This window comes from Trachurus trachurus, assembly GCF_905171665.1.
Source record: "Trachurus trachurus genome assembly, chromosome: 1".
Lineage (NCBI taxonomy): Eukaryota > Metazoa > Chordata > Actinopteri > Carangiformes > Carangidae > Trachurus > Trachurus trachurus.
In genome coordinates this window covers 9,321,515-9,345,537 of record NC_139891.1, presented here as the reverse complement: position 1 = coordinate 9,345,537, position 24,023 = coordinate 9,321,515, and positions in this window count along the sequence as shown.

Here is a 24,023-nt window from a genome sequence, read left to right as displayed (position 1 = left end):
GTTTGATCCTTGGAGTATTTGACCAAAACATGTCACAGACATGTTTTTAAGGCACCTGGGAAATATTAAAATTTGTGGAAAGGGGGCAGAATATGTCTCCTTTAACAGTCGTCAAACCATGTTGAAATCCAGGGGCAACTATCCCAAACAGTATTTGTATGGTTGCCTTCGCTACAAGAATCTGTAGCTAGGTTACCCTGGACAATTAACTTTCTAAGCCACACTTAAAACATCTACAAATAACTTTTTGTGTAGATTTTGGCGACCCCTGTGGACAAAAGTGTTAGTGTTTTTTTGTTTTTTTTTTGTCATAATGAAGACTGCAGTTCCCATGAACTCTGGCGCGTAATGACGCTTAAATCTGGCTTGTGCGTGCCATCTCCGGTCTGATTGCTGCAAATCATAGGGTATATACTGTATATAGGGTTTTTAAAACACAATGGCTGCTGTATGTTGCACTTGACTTATCCAGACATCTCAAGCTTATTTTCAGCTCACTCTGCTTGTGTGTGACAAGAAGTGTGTTATGTGCATTGTGCAGCCACCTTTGCAGTATAAAGGAATGTGTTATTGCTAATGCATATAAGAGTGAATTATATACCACTACATTGTACTGTATTTTCTATTAAAACAAGTCAGGTGTTTACAATTGTCTTCCAATAGTTGCTTGCTGTAACTTCATAGCATGAGACCATCAAAAAGCCTGAGAGTGGTGTTAATCTTTTCATCTTCCATCTAACATACCCAGAATGCGAATGTGCGATTTACCAAAGCCAACACGGACGTCGTAGGAGCTCACATCTTCATCTCTTCTTCTTTTCTCTCCGTCCTCTGTCTATCTTTCCAGAGTTTATCAATAAAGAAGTTTTGGCATCCTCACTTCATCTCTTCAGTGAAGTCAGTCGAGAGTAATAAGAGTGTGTGTAAGTGGGCACACTGATGCACAGAAAACAATGGAGAGCTGTGCGGCGGTGCTTCAGAGACACAGCATCCTGGAGTCTTCCAGTGTTTTGATGTTTTGCCACTTTGATCTTATTGGCTGCTCCACTAAACTAGATGGCACACGATCAAAATCCTACCTGTGCCAGTGCTGCGTAATTGTCAGAACATGCCAGTTATTCGAGATGCACCTAAAGTTAGTCATGTTGTTGTTTTTTTTGTTGGTTTTTTTTGTATTTTCCACATGAGCTGACCCTGTGCTGTTGCAGCTTTGCAGCTTCTCCAGTGCTGTGATCAGTGAGCAATTGCAATTGGCTGGTTTTCAAGTCACAGAGTTTAATGGACAGGATGATTCATTTTAAATTCTTTTCCTCGCCTAAGAAGTCTTGACCTTACCACTGTGCAGACATTTGGTAAACACTTGTCAGATGCTCCTTGACCAACCTTTCCAACATATTTGTTGCTTGTGAAATTTCCCAAACAGGCAGAGATAATTCAAATTTAAAAAAAAAGGTGATTCATGTAGCCACAGGCGGGGTTCATGTGCCAGAATTTAAAGGACGAATCCGGCGTGAATCATTCAAGGTGTCACTGTTTCCCTCAGGCTGAAACTTAACAAACATGTCAAACCTATAGCACACCCACAATTAGTGATGTCAGTAGGTGTTTCGCATCATCTGTTGGAGGAAACATCTGCTGGGACATCACCAGTTGGTGCGTCAGCAGCACAGCTCCACCTTTAGAGAGCAGTGCAGCAGCTGCTGTGATTCAATGTGGATTAAGGGGAAACAAATACGTGACATTGAGGGGGACATGTTTTCCCTGTCTCCAGGAGTGAGAGGATACCGCACAGTTTGTCCCTGAAGACAATTACAGAGGTTATTAAGTATGTAGAGCACCTACCATGCGGTAGGTGCAGCTGGAGCAGCTGGAGACGAGCTGCACGGTGATGCATTTACTGTAACTACACCTGTTACACTGCGTCAAAAATGACTTTTAATATTCACTCATTCCCTTCGTACAGGACACTCAGTAAAATTGGTGACTTATGAATAAACACTATTCATCATCTCTGACAGGTGTGGTGTCAGACTGTTGGATTGGTAGTGAACAGCATCGATATTATGGCCATTACTTTCTTGTTGCATTGTGGGGCTTTTGAGGCCACGTATCATCACACACATTTTACAATGAGAATTCAGACACTAAGACAAAATGGGTTAAAGTTAATAGTTAATGTGCACTGTCTGGCAACTGTGACTTCTGACACAGGCCAGCAGATTCAATTAAGACTTCTTTAAAGTCACATATAGATTATTTATGAAAAAGCTGGGATCTAAACTTTGGAAATGATTGGAATACTGTGAGCTGTAGGCTGGGAATTTACCCAAAAACATGGAAGTTTAAATGTCACACGTTTTCATTCTCCTCACCAAATAATTATATTTTATTACATTTTTAAGAAGTTTTTATTTATATTCTCCCCTTGATACTGGAGGAGACTATTGATTGTAGTGTTTATTTTATGATACACAATACATAGTGTCAGTGGTTGATGGGTACAATTGTAAAGTAATCCAATTTAATAGTACACCCAGCCCTAACATCTATCTTTATGTAAGATAACGTTTAGTGTTTGTTGATACTGTGTAAACATAGTCATATTTTTATTTCCGAGGTCATGGTTTAAGGTGGTGTTGTACTGGACTGCTTTACTTTGAGGAGTATTATTCATATCTTTCCCTACCCATTAATAACATTGTGGGGCAGCTGGATTCCTCACAAATAACAATTTATCTTACCAGCCTCCAAGCTATTAGCCTGTGGTCTGAACCACGGGTTTGGACCAATCAGTCTGGGAGCATCTGTTTTTGGGTTTGGAAGAAGAGCTCTTCTTCTTCTTCTTTGTGAATTTCCCTAACAAAGATGACAAGAATCATCTACAGATGTGCTAAACAGCTTCCAGAGCTCCCTGTGCTGTGGGCTCCTGTTGTGTTTGCTTTTCAGCACTCAACAGACAGATGATTCATCCAATCAAATTTCTTTCTTAAAAAGCCCTTTTCCATTTCTAACGGAGGCTTCGCACAACAAACCACATGCTGCGTCAGGGTTGATACCCGAGTGGAACAAAGTATTAGAAACACCTCTGAATATAATGGACACCTTTTTTTTCTCATCCACTTGATGTATGTTTAATGCCCTGTTTACAATCTGTGTCACAATCAATTACTCTTTTCCCCCCAACACATATGAAGTATTCATTTGGATAGCAAAGTTAAATATTTATGAGATGTTATGTATAAATGTTTCAATTTGAAAGTCCAGTTGCAGCTGACAAAGCTATTCCCAAATCTGCTAAGGTGTAGAGGTGGTGAACTATTTCAGCAACAGTTCTCTATCTGTCTGTCTGTCTGTCTGTCCGTCTGTCCGTCCATATTTTTGATAAGTTTTGCATCTCTAGCAGCAGCATAATGCCTTTAACTATAAACCTTTTTATTAATGGATATGTCTTACCCAAGGAAACCAAAGAAAGTGTTGTAGCTTTGTGGAAGGTATGTAATATCTGTTTTAGGATTAAGATGTGGTTTCATGAACAGGGGTTGGGGTTAGTCATTCACTTGTGATGGTTTAGGTTGGGGTTAGGAGCTAAGAAATATGTCATGTCAAAGATGAGTCCCCACAAATACAGTAAAACACGGTGATTGTGTGTGTGTGAGGGAGTGAGAGCAATTTAAAGGTCACTGTCACAATGAGGCCTACTAAAAAGCGTGCATCGCACACAGCCTGACCCAGCATAAAACCAAGGCAATTAAAGCCCAGCCACAGACAGGGAAATCGACACAGCACAGCAGTGGAGCGGTCCAGCACGGCACCCGGTCGCACAGAGTAAACAGAGACTGAGGGAGTGGCTGAGGCGACTGGCAGCGAGAGAGGGGAATAGGTTATGCAAATGACCCTGCCCCCCGACAAAAGGGAGTCAATGGAGTTCCTCCACGCTGACGGGAGCAGAAAGTTAACTACACAAACAAGTCACTGGAGCTCTGAACCCGTTCTCTCCTTCACACCCCTCTTTCTGCCTCTCTCTCTCGCTCTCTCTCTCTCTCTCTCTCCAGCAGCTTGTTTATCTGAGCTCAGACTCTGCTGATTGTGAGGTTGTGACCTGGATAAAACAACATCACATAATTGTGCATTTATTTCTTGTTTTTTTTTTTTTTTCAAATTAAACCCACCACAATAAAAATCCCCCCTTAATGCATTTTTAATTGCATTTTTCACCCCCAGAAGTTACATCTTTTTGTCTCCATCGATCCATCAAATTCCTCTGTATTCCATTCAACTCACCAGCGCTGTTATCTATGCTCGCGGAGTGCGGCTGACTTGAGAGAGAGCGACAGGACGACTGAATATATGTGGGTATATTTTCATGCCATTCTGGTGGGAGAGACTTGGCCTGGTTTTCAAAGCCTGGTGCCAGATGGTGGGAGCAACTTGCGAGGCAAAGGAGGAGAAAAAAGAAAACAAGCTTGACTCCATAATGCCAAGACCAGATGAGAAGACGTAACCCAAATCACACACACACTCATAGGCACACACAGAGACATCAAATCATGAATCCCGATCACAACTTCAAAAGACCACTTTAAGAGATGTTCTTTCACAGGGGCCTATCCCACTTAGAGGATCATACATTTATATATACCGTAGTAGGTGCATTACACACATTTCTTTCTTCATATGCACACAGCGTGTATCATCTGTTCCTATGTGCTCCATGCTTTTTTTTCCCATTTCATAATAGGGTCTATTATAAGCAATTGCATGTTTCAGCACAAGGTTATGTAAGTATTTCTCTGTGGGAACAAAAATACACAATGCACCGCAGTGCTCTGGTTATTCTCCTCTCTATTCTACTTCCCAGCCATTTTAGTAGTGGAGCATAGTTCATCCACACTGCGCACCAGAAGTTTTAGATGTTTCTGTCATCCATGGAATCCATCTGCTTGGTTTTCTGTTGGCTACAGAGACACTATCTCAACAGTCCCTTCTGGCCAAGCACTATACTGTAGATATATATATATATAACCCCTTCTGGGAATTTGTATACATAACAACCTCATATTGAAAAGACCACCAGTTGGATTTTAGGATGCTGCACTTAATTTACTTATCTTAATTTATCCCAAATGTCAGGCTCCAGGCCCTGTAGTCTTAAAAAACCTCTGTATAGGGGTTTTGTGGCTGTGATGAGATATACTACTGTGTAATTATTGTGTTGACATCAGTTGTAAATACATTCTATTGTAATGTTATTATATATGAAAAAAATTGGGGTTGTCAGAGTTAATTCATTAAAGGGACAACGAGGAGTTTTGGAAAAAACAGCCTCCGCGCGCACCGTACAATTCTTTTGACCGGCGCAAGACGGACTCATGTTTTCATTCATCAAGAATTAAAGTCAGAGGTTCAAAGAGGTTCACATACCGTCGTAGTTCCGACCATAAACGGCGATTCAGCTGTGTTATTCTCATGACTCGTTGCGAAACCGAAAGTAAAAAACGCTGGTCGGCTCGACCAGCATCTCCGCCACCACTAATAATAACAAAATAACGATAGAGACAGAACGATATATTTATTGAAAATGGGCCCATTAACAAGTGTGGGTAGCGGAGATTCATCCACATTAACGTGAGACTTTTTTATAACCGAATAGAAACTCCTCGTTGTCCCTTTAATGTATCCGAATGATCTGGAAACAATAATGCCTTAAAAAAAAAAAGCATGATTATCGCGTCATAGACTTAGGTAGAGCTTGTCCGTGTACTGAGCGGCCGTCCACATGTACATGGGTATTTTTGAAACTGTGTGTTTCTCTGCACAGTTTGGCCTTCCATCCACACGTAATCGCTGTTGTGGGCCCCTGAAACCAGAGTTTTTGGCCACTGGAGTCCAGGGTGAATTTTTTTTCGAAAAGTTTGGTTTCAGCAGTCATGTGTGGACAGGAAAACCGCAATTAATCTCTTGTCTCCATTGTTTGACGTCACAGGGTGCGACGGTAAACAGTAAGGTGTCTCCATGGAGACCTGAGGACGTGACCACTGCTCAATAAAAATAACTTGTTAATTGCAGTACTTGGACTGATACAACTCCCAATCCACATTTTGCTGAATTTTGTTGACTTCAAGTGTGACTCCACTTCGTTGTCAGTCTACACAAAAGAGTTCGCCCTGCCTCGGTTCGCCATTGTTGTTTTTCCGGTAATTAGTTTTTCCAGCCATGTGATTGGCTAAAATGGCCTTCCTGTTAGAATTGATATCACCACCTACTGGTTTGGCATGTGAATGACATTGATCGAGGTGGATTTTGCGGACTTTTTTATTACACCGTTGGTGTGGACCAGGGGCGGAGTGGCCATCGGGAGGACCGGGAGATTTCCCGGTCGGCCGGCGGCCAATAAACCCAAGTGAGCCGGCCCGCAAGTTGCCCTGCGTGGCCGTGTGGTGCTCATGAGTTAAAAGGTAACTACAATCACAAGTCACCATGGTAATCTCCAAGCTCTACCTCTACATTTAAATAAAAGTCCACCCATTATTTGTACCCCTTCATGTCTCTCTACCTCTCACTCATGGTTGCGATAGTGAATCAGACTCTCATCAATCCAGCCTACTAAATGAGTTTTGTTTAGCCTCCTATCTTTATCTAATTATTTTACTTCAATGTTACAGAACTTTCATGACCACAAAATATAAAATAACCAGCAATTTAATTTGTTTGTTTGTTCTTAAAGTAATGTAGAATGGTGCAAAGCCTCATGGGAAATGCTTTAGCCTATCACTGTTAAAGTTATCATTAAACTAGCGGCTGCGGCTAAAAACAGAACGACTCACGGAAGCCAACCAGCAAACCTGATCAGTCCTGCCCGTGTGTTACGTTATCTATAAGTTATATTAATTTAACAAGACAACAAAGTCCGTGCTTTACTGTAGTGGGCCAGTGCGCGTCGGTACGCGGACCGCGGTACCGTTACGAGCCGGAACCTCTCACATCACAGCAGCAGCTGCTGGTTGGGCCGATGGTGGGCCGGTGCGGTCAGAATTTTCCCGGTAGATTTTGGTGCCCCACTCCGCCCCTGGTGTGGACGGACGGGGATTTTTTTTAACTGGAGGTCAAAAAAGTTTGGTTTCAAAAATACCTGTAGACTATGGTCTGTGTCTGTGTTGCCACTGGGGTTGTCTTGTCACCCATACTTCAGTCTTGAATGCAGCATCATCTCACCTGCATTCTGTGAAGACCAGTCCCACTCTGCCCGTGATCAGGTAAAACTCGATGCCATGGCTGGTTTGATCACAGATGAGAGTGGGGAAATTGAAACTCTTGCTTTGACAGTGTCAGTGCAAATGATCAGACTAGTTATAACCTATGTCACCAATTTTAACCTATTTTCACCAACCTGTAAAATTACATCCTTAAATTCTAATTGATTAACTTTAGGGACATACATTGCAACACTATATAAGAAAGAATAGAAGAAAATATAAGTGGTATTATTTGTTTGATTACAATACTAGGCTCTAACTGTGGAAGAAATTGGAGCATGTGACAGTTCTATCCACCTCCACCATCACTGCCATACATTTTCTTTCTTTCTTTGTTTCTTTTCCTTTAATGGCTCACCTGGTAGTGTTCTATAATATAGAACACTACATGCATAATAATACTAGTATTATAATAATACTAATGTGAGAAATTGTCGCAATAGTACAGGTTTGAGTCCAGCTCTGTCCTTTTGCTGAATGTCTTCCCCTCTCTCTCTGTCTCTCTCCTGACTCTCCTGTCTATCTCTACTGTTGCTAAGAGAAAAAAAAGTTGAAATGCTGAAAAGATAATCTTAACAAAAAAGAAGAAAACAACTGTTTGGCCAATTTGTGTTGCACTTATGTGAACCTAACAGTGCTTTACTGGGCATTTCCACTCTAGCACTTTCTATCCTAGCAAGAAAATTGACTGATATGTGAAATATGTGATGCTCACCGCAAATAAATTCTATGCATTGGACTTGAAAATCATAGCTGTGTTGAATTGCAGGTGTGGATTCAGGGGGGCAGGGGTGAGCCGGTCCTTGATGGCAGGGGTGTTGTTGTTACTCAGCATATGGTGAGGCCAGACAGCTTAGGCCCTGTTTGGACCAGCTAAAGGGGTACAAGTCAGGTCAGGCAGCCTAAGCACAAAGATTATGCTGACATGACCTCACCGTCCTCTCCAGACAAAGACTGCATTAGATGCTGTTGTATTCAACATGCTGCACTGTGTACCTGAAAGCACCACGATATGTATGCATTGTAGGATTTTAAGACCTGGCATGAACCTTTGTTTCCACAGTTGGCTGGGATCAGACAAATCGGATGAGTTGGGCATTTTTGGTTTAAAGTTGTCTTAATGCTGCTTGTAGATAGCTGGCATGTGTGTGTTTACAGTTGTGTGCTTTTAAAGAGGTAATTCTATTAAGTAATTGCATTAGTTAATTGCAATCTATTGCAAACTTAATCTAACACTGGATTGCAGTAGAACACATTCATTTCAATCTGCAGACCGGAGATAAAAACCTGAGGTCCACTTATGTGCAAGTTTTAATAATAAAGTGCAATATTGTCTATTGCTCCAAATTTAAAATGCAAAAGGCAAATGGTAATGATCGCTGCTCTCCAGTACAGAGAAATTACAGAACAGTTTTAATCACAAGAGTTCATTGCCACTGGATTTCTCTATTTATTCAGTAATTGGATTAGAACAAAGACAAATGCTCACCGAGCCCCGTCAATGAACTATATGCCACGAGGTAGCAGGGATACAGTGCTCATACATACAGAAAATGACCTACTAACAACTGAACTTAAGCGCACTAATGGATGGCAGCACACTCGACGGAGCTGTCAGTCATCTCAAGGCTTCATCTGATGAGCCGAAGCTTTAAAGAGTTTTTGAGGAGAGGTGAGGCCATGTTGCAATCTTCTAAGAGTAAAGCGATCAGGGAAAGCAGATGACAGGATGATGAAAGATTACATGATGAGACATAAGGTGTAGGTTATGGCTGGGTTAGGTCTAACTGACCTACATACACTGCTAAACAGCCAAAGGACCACACAAACTTTTTATGTTTTAGCACATTTTCTACACAAATCACATGTCTGAGTTGTGATCCAACCAATAACATCTTATCTTATAGATATGCTTCCAGGTGTTCATTTGTGCTATTACTGTAATTAATTCACCAAAGTCAGTCATCATAGTAGCGGATCAGTTATTTCACTAAAACTGCAAAAATGCCACCATAGTCAAGTTAAGGTTAAAGGAATTCAACATTTTGTCAAATTGCCATGATCCCTATAGTCATATGAGTAGGTTTGTTACCTTTAATTGTCGGTTCAAGCTATTTTTAGAACAGCAGAGTAGAGCCACGAGCTGCTCAGAGCTACGCTATGGAGGCTAATGGAATTTCTTGGTTTCACTCATCAAACTCATCAAATACACAATCCAACAACTCCAAAATGCTCTCGTGGACAAGTTGTGACCTGCACATTCACCACGCTATGAGATAATAACGGAACGTTACGAGACAGAGTTGTTTTCAAGGCAAATGCAGAGACTGCTTGCCGAAAAACTGCCCCTTCTTATATCATAGTGTGGTGAATGTGCAGGTCACAACTTGTCCACCAGAGCGTTTTGGAGTTGTTGGATTGTGTATTTGATGAGTTTGTTGAGGGAAACCAAGAAATTCCATGAGCCTCCGTAGCGTAGTTCTGAGCAGCTCGTGGCTCGGCCATTCTAAAAACAGTTTACACGGACAATTAAAGGTAACAAACCTACTCCTAATACTAGGGATTTTGGCAATGGGCCAATTTGCCAAAAATGTTGAACAATCCCTTTAATCTAAGGACAATGAATGTGTCTACAAAATCCCATCATCCTTCTTTCAACGTTGTTGAGGTTTTACAGGTGGTGGACCAACCAACAGGCCGAGCATCAGGCCTGCAGGCTGCTCCTCTACTGCCTCATTACCTTATATGTGTTTTTAAATCATTGTACTTAATTACCAATTACACAGTGCATATAGCTTGTGATTGTTTAAACTGATCTATTACTTTTGCCAGGAGTTTTCACCAGTGAGTGCTTGATGCTTTGTTTCCTCCATCAATCAGGTCATGTGTTCCCCTGCATCTGTTTGCTCATAGCTTATTCATTTAAAAACAAACAAAAAAAAAACACGGATAAATAAATAAGCTATGAGCAAAGCTTATTTATTCATCCATGTTTTTTGTAGATCATTGTCATTTCCAGTCAGAGCTTTTAGTTTTACTTTTTATTTTTTATTGACCTTTATCAATTTCAGTGGCGTCTGCTGGTCTTTTAAAGAGGGGAAGCTCATTTTCAGCCTATCATAAAATTTGTCCATTTATTCTGCTGTCAATCAGCCTTTAGACAGATCCTCCAATCATCATGCAGGAGCCCAGCGTCCAGGCCCCGCCCACTGTTCCATCCACTCACGGAGATGCTGAGCGTCCATGAGAGGGACAACATCACAGCATTTATCCAATGACTGTCTAGTTTCACTGCAGTGAAATATACTCTTCGCTGCCGCCCCATTGAGGTCCATGGTCACTAAACTTCAACAGGTTTAATGCACTGAGACGCTACATGACTGTATGAGAAGAAAATCCATCATCCGACCCGCGATAAGTAGCTGAATCTAAACAAACTTGTCTTAGAGTTAAACATGTTCTAACACATTTTTAGTCAGTGAAATGTAAACACAACTGTTCATATTTGACATCTTATTTTTATTTTATTTTATTTTTTACATTTTTGATGAAGCAGAGCTTTCCTACAAAGGAAATAATGTATAGATCTTGATGTAAAATTTCAATTAATTTATTCTGTCGATATCATTGAGTTTTGTTGGTGCAGATTATTTGGGATAAAAAGAATATTAAAAAAGAGAAAAAATAGAAAAATGTATTGAATTGATCTCAAGTACAGACCTGATAGCGTAGTGTTTCTACAAAACGCTACCTAAACAAATTACAGAAATCAGCGTTCCCCAGGAACTGGGACATAAATATGCATATAAAACTCTGCAATATTGTAAAACAGATGTTTGTTTAGAGTAAAACTGATAAGATTTACTAAAACTCTGGTCTGGCCCTGTCAAACAAGTGCAGCCATATTCGTGAGAGCTGGATATCTCCAACACTGGGATGTATTATTTGGCCTAACTAGATATTTACATCACAATAAAGTGGGGTAAAAAGAAAAAGAAAAAAAGTTGAGTGCTTAGACATCAAACTTCTGAGACTTGGAAGTGACTGTAACAAATATGAAACTCCACTGTGACTCAGACATTACCACCTCTGAGTGTTATGGCTGTTGTCAAAGCATTCACATAGTTTATTATCGATTTATTGCTCTGCTATGAGAGGCGTTTATCTTCATTTCTATTCAAAGTGTGCTTCTGTGTTCAGCAAGGCAAATACAACCGAGCTGAGAGACTCTCTCCAGCCTCTCCTCATTTAGCGCGATACGACAAAGGGAGATGAGTTGCATTTTCAAACGCATTCATTATTCCTCTTCTGTCTCTCTTACTCCCTCTCCCTCTCTCACACACACTCTGTCCTTGCTATTAAAATCTGTGGGTATTTTTGTTCCCATTAAATGAATTATACCGATTACTCTCTCTGACAACTCTGCATTGAGTGTGCGCGCCCCGATTTAACATTGTTCTAATTCCTCTCACTATTATTGCAATAAAACATTCATCATAATAATTAACCATTTTGACATCTAATTTAAGCTAATTAATTTGAGAGAAAGAATGCATGTGTTATATGGAGCTCTGTGAATTGCCGCGGAATTTCTGCTAATCATGGGAACGGGAGTCAGGAGTCCTTGATGAGTTTCAACATGCTTTAAGACTTTACACAAAAGCACATTCACGCACACGTTACATGGGTCACCTGTCCATTAAAACGACAATGACAGCCATCCATCTTGACTGACGGTAATGGCCGATGCTGGCTGAGGATAGCCGAGGGTGGTTGTTCTTCTGCGCGCCGGCGTAATGACATACATTTCACTGTAATGCTCTATTCTTAGATTGTTAGCACTGTAAACTATCTGGATAGAGACAATCTAGCTTTTCAAAACCACACTATTGGTTTTTCTTCTTATTGCTCTTCAGTTATGGATCCCTCCAGGCGGTAACATCGATACACTATAATTTGCGTGTCTTTGTTCTCTGCATTTGGCCGAAAGCGTGTTTTGTTCAGATATTCGCAAGCTCTAACAATATTTGGCAGATATATTTTCATCCGTGTATTGTTTTCTCTCTCATTTCTGTCCTGCTAAGAAAAGCATTTTGTGTATTGATTACGTCTTTGAAACTGCACTGCAATCTCCACCAAGTGCTATCTATCTATCTATTTATCTACCAATGTGCACTCTTTTGCTGCAACGTTGGGCGTCACCACACACAGCTTGGATGCACCTCTTCCGCCTCTTCCGCCGCAGTGACACCACTAGATGATATTTAAAGTGAAAAGTCGTCAGCAGTACTCAGCGGTACAGGTATATTTATCATACATACTAATAGAGTGTGGAAACACTCATTTTGTCTCACGTCGTACAAGTCATTAATTACACTTGCTACTAAAGTGATTTGTTAGCAGGCTCTACGGAAGCGTGCCAGTGATAAATATGTACGTCTCAAGCAGAACAGATTGTCAGACTGCAAATATAAATTCCTATTAAAGGTGTATGAGACTTCGAGCTTGGGCAACTTTTTTTTGTGAGACCAGACAGGAATGTAGATTTAGATGCTGATGTTTCATACTTCAGAGAAACTTTACTCCCCATTGCAGGCAGCCCCGCGTCTCAGGGGATCACAGTGGGTCCGTTACATTCATGGTTCCCAGGGGATAGATCCTACAAACTCTGTCCACTTCACCTCTAACATTACATTCTGTCACATTGTGAGAATGCTAGTAATCTAGCATTAGCATGTAGCTTTAATGCTGTGCCTCTATAATGGCAGAGCTATAGCATGGTGCATTTTCTTCAAGGTTTTCCTCAGAGATGTTTTTTGAGATCTGGTTTTGTGGAGCTTTTCTGAATTACAATGTATTTTTTTTGTTTTTTTGTTGTTGTTTTTTTCCTCCCCCAAATATCTGTCCTTCTAAATGGCCATGTGTCAGAGAGTCCCTTTTACACTCTATCCTACGCCTCTCGCTGCTGCTTCAAAGAACCAGCGTGAGTATAGGTTTTATGTTCTGAGTCTACACTTTAAAAACACACTTTTGCAAGTCCATCACAAGGTGTAGGTAAACAAATATGGAGATATTCTAAAAGCAGTTTTTAAGGGAAAAATGCACACAAATTCCCAAATGAACAGCTTCCATCCAGTCATAATCTACGCAAATACAACAAGTATAAGATTTAGAGATACAGTAAGATTATTTTTTCTTTCACACGATCAGATGAGCTCCATTGTCATATTAACCACGGAAGAAGAAAAATTAGGACAACGTGTCCTAGAATAAAACTCTCTATTCAAGGGGAACATTTTAAAATCAACAAACAAGAAACATATGAATTAGCAAAACATAAATTACACTTGGTTCCTCTTCTGAGGTCGTCTCCTGTGTTATAATTGTGCTCTTTGGTTGTCTCAACAGCCTCCTCGTTCCATGTTCTATTATTGGTTTCATCTTCTCTTGAGCACATGAATATTTGTAGAAACCTTTTCTCTTGAGTGTTTTATTTGATGCTGGTCTCTTTGGAGAAAATATTGAATATGATTAACTACTGAAGCTTGGGTGTTTTCTAAAAGGTGTTGTCATCACCATATCCATGTTACACAATTTAAAGGGACACTCCACTTCGTTTACCTTGTTTTTCTTAACAATCTATGAGTTGGTTTGCTCAAATCAGACTTAAAGCTACAATATGCTGGAGGACGCTCCTAACTACGTTGTCTTCGGGGGATAGCAGCTTGGCTCTGTTTTGCTTCTAAGTATCAGATTGTCTGTTTTAAAACCATGTGCGTATGTGTCCTCATGACATTTAATGCTTAATTTAAATTTAAAAAAAAAGTAATTTAATTTATTTTAATTTCTTAACATCAGACAAGGGAGCTGAGGGGCACATGTCAGGGTGAGGCTAAGTACCCTGAAAGTGCTCTTTAGATTAGCCCAGGCAGAAGTATTGTTCTGGTGTGACCTGAGGGGGATAAGCAAATAAATACAAATATAAATACCCTTTCCCCCTAATTCTGCACAGATAAGAGACAGACTTTTTTTGTTGTTGTTGATGTTATTATTGCCCCTTAGAGAGTCTGTGCACATCGCTGGCTCCTCTGTCTGTGATTTGTATTCATGCATTCTAAATAAGTTTGAAAATTCCCCAGCTGACTTCTTCTTACAGTCGTGACTAAACTGAAATCCACCATTCATATCTCTGGAAAGAATCTTGTATCACTTACTTTCAAAGTGCAGCAGTGTTTACTCCTGAACTAAACATGTGTGATCTGAACCCGTATATACACACACACACGCATGTTTTCAGCTTTTTACAAAATCTGTGTGTGTGTGTGTGTGTGTGTGTGTGTGTGTCTGTGCAGGTGTGTTCACGTCACGAGAGGCGGTTTCTGGGCTGGGTATGTAGAAAGGGATTGGCATGTATACGCGTGGATTGGAGTGTCTTGCTGTGCCTGTTTTTCAGGGAGATGATTAAAGTTTATTAGTATGGGGACGGTACAAGGCTTCTACCTGATAGTCAGATGTTGCAGCGGCTGTCGCATGAAATTCATTGACTTTATAAGGAGGGCATGACTGGGTTCTGGGCTGGCAGGGGGGCACCCGGCAGCTTTGTTAAATGTTCAGGAGATAAAGCCCTGTGTGTGTCTGTGGGCGGTGTGTGAAGAAATCTGTGTGTCTGGCTGGGGTGTAAACAATGGCTAAAGGAGTCTCGATAGAATGTCACCAGGGCGTTTGACCTTGTTTGACAAATTAAGGAGCAAATAAATAAATCGGCTTGGATTGCATCACCGCGGGGGAGTAACACATAAGCACACACCCACACACACAAAGAGAGACAATACAAAATTCAAGGCAATAAAAATTGGGGGGATTTTGTGTCTGAGGTTAATTCACACAGCTGGGTTGATGAAATATGCTAATGCATTTCTTATTGAATTTCTTTTTATCATCAAAGAGAAATGGAGGAAACATTCAGGTAACCTCAGCATCACCAACACTGTGGCTGTTTGAAGTGATTAAAAGTGCACTGGAAATTGCATTACATCCATTAAATTCCATTAACATAACTCAAGTCCAAAACAAATCGTAGCTTGTTTGGTTTCCATACCAATCCGCCAACCTGAGTGAACTGTATTTGCGCTGTTTCAATAAGAGGTTTACGAAAACTACAACTTTATTGTCAACAGAGTGGATATTCATCTTTGGTTCCACCATTGACATGTCTCAAGACAATAGGACACACAGAACATAATAGGACATTGCAGAACAGAGAATCAATCATCTAGTATTAAAGGTGCAATCCCAGGTGGCTGATTTTTTGGCAAAATTTTAAAAATCTAAATATATCTGGTTAGTATTAGACAGTAATCGATGACATTTGTGATTTGACGTATCAGTGACGAAATTTGGTCATCTGTGTAAGGAGCAGGGACAAAATTTGTGCCAACCAATCAAATTAGTCTCAGACAACTTTGGTTGGATGGCCCGCCTGTCAATCAAACTGCCAAATCAACGTGCATTCTATTATGCGCATGCGCTCCAATGCTAAGTTGTGTTGTCCTGGCAACGGCCGTCAGCAGCTTGTAGTGGAATGAAGCACACGCATGAGCAGAGCAGTGGGGCGTGGTTTTGGTGATTCCTGAATGGAAGGAGGGGGCGGGTGCTGATCAGCTGTGAAATTAAAAAAAAAATAAAAAAATCGGAAGTCCAGCCGCCTGGCATTGCACCTTTAATTCAGCTGTTTAATGACATAGAAAAGGAAACAACTGCACTTCAACATGGATTTCAACAGCCAGCTACATACAGCAGCAGGCTCGGCCTATTTGCCATACTACATTAGAAAACCACAGCTAACAACGTGTCACAAAAGGAATCATGTGATCATCACATGATTACATCACATTTCATTTCAGTATCTGAAATCTCTGCATTCAATTTTCCTGTTTCCTCACTTCAAAGCCTCTGAGTTTAACAGTTGTGAGCTGGGATCCCCAGTATTTTTAGCAAACTACAAAATGAAGTAAACTTCACCTGTTATTTCTGTGCCTGCTCCATACGCCCAATCAACACCTCGTATCTCAGGCTGCTGCTCTCATTTTGAGGTGGTGTTAGCAGGTCGTAAGCACCACTTGGACTAAGCTCCCGCTGCGGACTGTTGTGCGAGGTCTCGGCGGACAAAACACCAGCTTGAATTGAATCCTTGAGTAAACTGGTTAGAATTTGTGTTATTGAGTGATTTAGCTCATTTATTTTCGATTTAGTGTTGCACCGGCTTGTAATCAGGAGATATTCAATGAACACAATAGTGAAAGCGGAGGCATATTTTCTGAATGTCTGTCCCTAGCGTTGGTCAAGTTCAGAAATCTTTTATAATTCTTAAAATGCAAGGTGGCATGATTAAGGTTATTTCATCTTTTTACGAAAAGTGCTGAAGGCTGAACCAAACAGCTTTTGATTATTAGGGCTGTGTCTATCCTAGCGTGCTTATTATAGTGTTTGAGCAAGTACAAACAATGAACCATATAACATTGCTCATGGCACTTAGTGATTCCATTATTAGCTGCCTGCCTACCTGTACGCCTTCCTCCTTTTTCTTCCCTTTGCACCAAGGACTCTCTTTAATACCTGTCTCTGCTGAATTTGGTCCTTGCGGTCCCCTTGAAACTCAAACTGTCCTTCTCCTTTCAGGGTCACATACATGTAGCTTTGACTGGAATACAACACTTCCCACTCAAAAGCAGTACTTTCTTTTTTTTTCTTTTCTTCTTTTTTTTCTCCCCCCCCTTCAAACATCACTTTAAGTTAACCTTGACTTCAACACGCTGAACACTTTCTCAGCAAATGGCTTAACTTTATTTATGTGGAATATCAAGAGTATTCACCAATGTGTGTTGAATATTAACATCAATACATCGCTCTAGAATTAATTCAACTGTTTAATGACAAAGAACAAAAAAAAGGAAACAACTGCACTTCAGTGGGGGTAGCTGCTAGAACATGTAGTTCAACGTGGATTTCAACAGCCAGCTACAGTATACAGCAGCTAACTCGGCCTGTTTGCTATACATTAGAAAACCACAGGTAACAACGTGTCACAAAGGAATTGAAGGCACAATACAGCTGCTTGCTTTTTAAATTCTTCTCACACCAGTGCTCTGAAGTTTTTGGCTGTGTTGAAATAATCCAGATAATGCCTTTTTAAATGGCTGTTTAGTTTCAGAAGGGGAATTTCCTCAAACAGTTAAAGACCTTTTTAATCCTTCAGTTTATAATCATACGTACAGAATAGAGATACAGTACACAAAGTACTCGATATCAGAAGATGGTCACAAGTCCACGTCAAGTCTCAAGTCTCTTCTTGGATGTGATAAGCATCCTTCCCCCCGCCGCTGCCATACAGCCACAGAAGAACACTGCATCACTGTATGTGTATTCAAAGCATGCCCTGCCTCCACATCACTCTTTACAGTAGTTACACATGATATAAGGAAGGGAGCAGCAGCGGAGAGGGGATAAAAATCGTGGATCAACAATCAATAATGTGGACACACCCACCAGAACCATCATCACATATGGTCTTATACTTTACACATGTCATGTAGCAAACAGAAGAAAACAACAAATACATTCAGCTGGGGTTCTTTCTGTCACTTTCCTCAGTAGGAATGAGTGGCTATCAAAGTGATGAGATCAGAGGTCAGACCTGGCAGAACAGCAGTGAATACCAGACCAAACATCTCTTTATTTTATTTCTTTATTTGAAATTCAACACTAGATTCCTGTTGTCCTCAGTTTACTGCGTATTCCTTAAAGCTATACTGGGAGCAAGGCTGTTGCTAGAAATTCTGGGGCCCCCTGAAAAATACTGAAGGGGGCCCCCTGTGTATTATTATTTTTTTTTTTTTATTTCAACCTGGAGCCGGCCCAGGGCATAAGCGAACTAAGAAACTGCTTGGAGCCCCTTGACCACTAAGGGGTCCTCAAGAGCAATTGACCTATGGCTAAGCCCCGCCCCCTCCACTCACTCGGACAAACAGTCAACATTCGGTGACAGGCGCTATGGCAGCTGTCACAGTTCATTTCACAGGAGGCAATTGATGATTTTTGGAGACAGAAAGATTAAATATCATCTCGAAGTCACCAAAACTTAACTTAGTTTTACTGCTATGGCTGTCGGTTGCCGCAAAACGCAGATAGCGACGGGCTAATTTCTGTTAGCCAGTCTATGGAGTTTTACATTATATGTTAGCATTAAGCTAGCAGACTTTATGCTTAGCGGTGATACTGGCTAACACCTAAACATCTCTGACAATATGTTGCCTCAAATACGTTGTTGACTTAACTTAGAACAGATGTAGACATCCTTGTTCATTTTATCCACGTTTAGTTGGTGTTGTAGCCTCGTAAACCAGCCTCTCGCGGAAGTGCATTTCATTTCATTCCGAGGGAGAGTCTGGCCTCATCCCCATTCTAAGTGTTTGGACTGAAACCCTCAGAAGGCCGAGCCAATCAGCGTCGCCCGCTGTGATTGGCACAGCACGTTGGCCAATCAGGGACCGACTGGTGCAAAGCCCCGTCACTACACCAACTTGCTGATTGGCTGAATGGGGTTGTCTGTCAACGCTACTACCAAAGATATTAAACCGTCTTTGCTACTACTCCCGCCCAGCTCCCGCCCACCCCAAACGCTTGCAGGGGGGATGAGGCCAGACTCTCCCGAGAAATGAAATGAAATGCATTTCCGCGAGAGGCTGGTTTACGAGGCTATTGGTGTTGTGGTCTACCGCATAACTTTATCCAGAGCAGACACTTCTCTCGGTTGAGATGTGGCTTGGGAAAAGGTTAAAAAAATCCACCCCGTCGCCCAGCCTCTCGGGATACCTAGTGTCGGAGTTGTATGTACCCCATTTTTGACCATTTTTAACTTAAAATGTCAAGAAAAAACATATAAAAACGAATGAAAACTGACTAACTGCAATGCATTTCAATGGACGTGGAAGCAGAGAATGTCCGAGTGTATGGGCTAGATAACTGTGATTGGCTCATCGCGTTTGGGGGCGTGGCTTAGCCATAGGTCAATTGAATGGTGACTGTGTAGCGGCTGAGGCAGTGGCGAATATTCCTGCAAATCTGCATCTTGGCTTTGTGTGGAGTCAAGTGACACATGTAATGTCAGATAATAATATGGTAATAGTATGGTTAGTCATATAAAGGTCAGGCTACTGGAGGTTTTATTGGGCCAGCTGGGCCCCTAAGTGTCACCACCTTTCTCCCCTATGCAACAGCCCTGACTGGGAGCTGCGATCGGAGCTGTGTTCTGCTGCTCTTCTTTTATCCTATCTGTTGTCTGCAGACACACAACTGTTAGAAGTACCCACATTTTTCTGGATTTTCTCTGATCTGAGCAATTCAGACAGTTGTTTTTTGTTGTTGTTATTATATATTACAGTATAAGTGAGTCAGCAACACTCCACTGCTGCCTCAATGTTAAACATATAAGCGGAGTGGAACGCAAGATGCAGTTGTGAGGGAGCTGACGCCCCCACACAGAACCACAGTGTGACGTGCAGTCTCAAGTCTTTTGAGGGTAGGTCTTCAGTCTCAAGTCGATGCGCACGCAGAAGTACGACCCGAGTCCAAGTGTCAAACTCAACTCTGTTTCATCAGGAGGTGTAGCCTACTGTAAGTTGCGTCAAATTGACTTTACCGTACAGTGATCAAGGCAAAACGTTAACATGCTTTACAGTTAATACTGATCTACTAAATCCTACTACTAAATCTGAAAACTTAATAACGGTTAAGCAATTAATATAGTAATACATTTCACTTAAAGAGGCCCCTTCAAAACAATCAAAGACATGGAGCATATCAAATCATTTTTTTGAATTGTTTTTTATTTTCCCAGGAAACTTTAAGTCTCTCATGCAACAAGAGATGAAAATGTAGCTGCTGTTGGATGTTAGCTTTTGAACATGAACACATCATCATTACTTTGTTAATTCTGCCTACATTCTCTTTTTTCCTCTGATTAAAGATGAGTAGATGGCGGATTAAGCGTGTCGGTATTTCTTTAGTTTTCCCCACCATGGTGGATTTGACTGAATATTCTAGTGTCACATCTTTCATTTCTTTTTATTTTTCAGAGTTTGCTGCTTCAGGTCACTTCCCCAGTGTTTTCCATTCATTGTGTGAGTTTGGATGTCTGCTGGTAGAGGTTTCAACTGTGTAGTTCTGTTTTCACTAGCACACCTTACTTTGTCCCACTCCCACTTTATGTAAATATTGGCAGTTGATCATTGATTATTTAACATTTTGTAATTGAGAAAGTTATATTAACCTCTTAGGAATGTTCAAGGCCTTCCTGTGAAGATGATATTTTATGTCTACAATCAGAATCACATTATTAGAGCCACTGAACACAAGCTAAAACCCAGTACGAGCACCAGACACCTCCTATTGCAATGAAGCTACAGTTCAACAATTCTTTTTCCACATCAAAATACATTATAACTTTCTGCTGCAGTCTTCACCAAGTTTTACGTTGTACATGAATTTTAGAGGATCTGTGACGGTGGAGAAGTTTCAGACTCGCTGTGAAAGGATTTATTTAGTCAAGTAAAAAATGTAAAAGATTGAAAGACGTGAGTCATATAGAAGAATATAATAGCGTCATTATGACTCTGAAACTCCAGATCAAAGTGGGAAGGTCAACAAGATATTAAGAATCATCTCAACGAACTTGACCTCAGTCTCTATTATCTCTACATCCACAGTGACAGAGAGGGATAACTGAACTCTACCATATCTAAATGAGAGCAATCAGCGTTCCCTGGAAAGAATGTTTTCTGTTGCTGAGCTAGTTGAAGCAATTTAAGCATTCCCCACAGGTAAATGCCACCCAAGCGTCTCATGAGATTTTAACACATTTCTCGCTAAAGGATGGTTAAATGATTCAACTGTGAAAAAAAAGAAAAAGAAAACTCCACAATCTTTTTTTACAAGACAGAAGTGTTGAAAACTGAGAAGATCCCATGGACCCTGCTAATCTGTTGCTTCCCTCCAGCTGAATCAGGATCACAAGGTGTTCTTTTGGTTGCAGGCATTGGTTTTGAACCTCCATGCCATCAAACATGCTATGGAAAATAGACAGATAAAACACAGGGTCCATAAAAAAATATGTCTAGTCCAATACAGAGTATGAACAACCCTCACAACAGACATAATATCACAAACACAAATACAGCCCCTGGGATCTCTCAACCTGAAAGGCATACCACCTGGTTAGTGTACTGATAATTAACTCATACGTACTATCATATCAAGCACATTACCTATCGGCATATTTTATAGCTGGGATGAACATGTATCTTCAGTCATCATGAAATGAGCTACAGCATTATTAAGCAGCTACGAGGCCACTGTCCTCAGGTAGTACTAAATAGTGAGTCACAAATGTAGCAATTATCCCCCCATCAGATCAAGCTGTAATTAATTACCAGTCATTATTAATATGGGTTGCTTTTTGGACGTGTTGGCTTTAAATGGGATGAAGACAGTCAAACAGCTGTTTGGATTTGGGAAGGTTTTTAGACTTTGGTCTCATATTGAGGTTGTTTGGATTTGAGAAATGTTTTGTAGACCAGTTTTCAATGATTTATCACTCACCTGACGCTGTCTCATACAGTAGTATTGCAGTAGTCTATATGAGGCTGCAATACTGTGAAATTTCCTGTTCCCGTTTACACATAATAAAGCATTAGAACCTTTTGCAACTAGGATAAGCACTCATCCCTACATGGAAGTTACAGTATTCCAGCTGGTTCATCAAGATGTGTTGTGACACTGTATGCCCACGATCCATTTGTCACCGGCATGATTTCTGAGTTTGTACGATAGATGAAACCATTCCGTAAAATTTCAGTTTAACTAAATTGGGCGAAAACTGAACATTTGTTATTGCTTTTACTAAATTTCTAAAATTGAACTAGCCAGATTTTTTTTTCCTCTTTCTTTTTCATTATAGCATTAACTGGGCAGCTGATGTTAGGGCTTGAAGCGTACTGGCAGTGCAGTTCTCCAGACCATGAAACTTAATTCAACTCCCTACTGCAAAAACTTAGTAGAGCTTGTATCCTTAATAACACCATATGCACTGCTGTCCTTACTCAAACTGACTCTATCCATGGTGTGGCTACCATTTAAATATGCTTTACATATGGCTAAGAGTGCTTTACATAATAAAATCAAACACACACACACACACACCCCTGTACCGCAACCGTGCTTTTACCCGAGCACTGCCAGACGCCACATTTGCTACATGGTGTGCACGAGGCTTACTGTAAGTGCATGGAGGGCTATTTGGACTTTTAGATTTAGAAGTTTGCCTTTTTTGAACTTATCAATAGGGATGTCACGATTACAGCTTTTCTAGGTACGATTATTGTACCTAGAGAAATAATCATGGTATTATGATTATCATGATTATTATGCATCAATTTATTTCAAAAACTGTTAATGTGTAAAGTCAAATATAGTTAAAATATAATTACATTACTAATTATTTACACAAAGTAGCCTATATATTAAGACATGGCCAATAATTAAAGTGTTTGAAATATATACAATAAGTCATTACTGTAATTGTCATGTATACAAAATGTTTAAGTTAATTTTCATCTTTTTTTATTATTATTACAAATGACACTGACTCTAGCATTTAAATTCCTACCAATTCAATGTTACGTATGAACCAGTATCTGTGCATTTACCTTTACTTTGGTGCACATCTGCCAATATGGTTCCAACATAATCTTTTTTTGGAATGTGACGGTATTTAGGAATCTTTACGATCAATTAATTGTGGCGTTCAATACCATGGTTAATTGTGAAAACAAGTAATTGTAACATCCCTAAATTGAACTATACAGTCTATACTATTCTATGTAACTGCACTTGTGACAGGCACACACTTATCTCTCTTACACTGAAGAATAAGAGGCCAATCACCAAATTTGTGAATTTTCTCTCAGAACCCTGCATCCTTTAACTGTATTAAGAAGTATTGAGGAAGGGAGATCGATAGCGTTGTTGGTAAAATATGGAGGTCTGCACTTCCCCGTGTTCATAGTTCAATAAATAGCAGACAGGTTAATTCAGTTCAAAGTGATTCACTGTTTTCATTATTCTAAGGTCATGTTACATAAATTTTACCCATCCGTGTTTCCAACCTGTGATAAATGTAAATCAAGTGATGGTGCAGAGTCGCTTTATTTTTGAAACCGTCCACTCACTCACTCATCCGTTCAGAAGATGTTCTTTCCCCTTTTCATCACAGGGCGTTCGTTCTCTGATACTTAGAGTTGATACTGACAGGATTTTTTAATCTTCTCTTCACACATTTCAACTGTTCTGTTGGTGGCATGGATGAAAAAAAAAAAAATCAAGGCCTGGAAGACACAAACTCTGTGCTTCAAAGACTCTTTCCATAAGCTTGTGTTGGTTATCTACATGCAAAATAATTTAACATAACATTAATGGGAAGAATCTATTTTTTTTCCTTTTATATTTATATATTATATATTAGTTTTCTTTCTATTATTGGAATTATTTTTTACATTGAAGTTGAATTAATCTCATAAGTATAAGTACTGTTATATGGTTTATATGTTGTTATCAACAACATGAAATATGAAAAGTAATATTCAAAAGAAAAGAATAAATGAATAATGAGAAAAGAAAAAAAAGGCGCTACTGCTTTATTTGTTTGTTTTTCTGAGC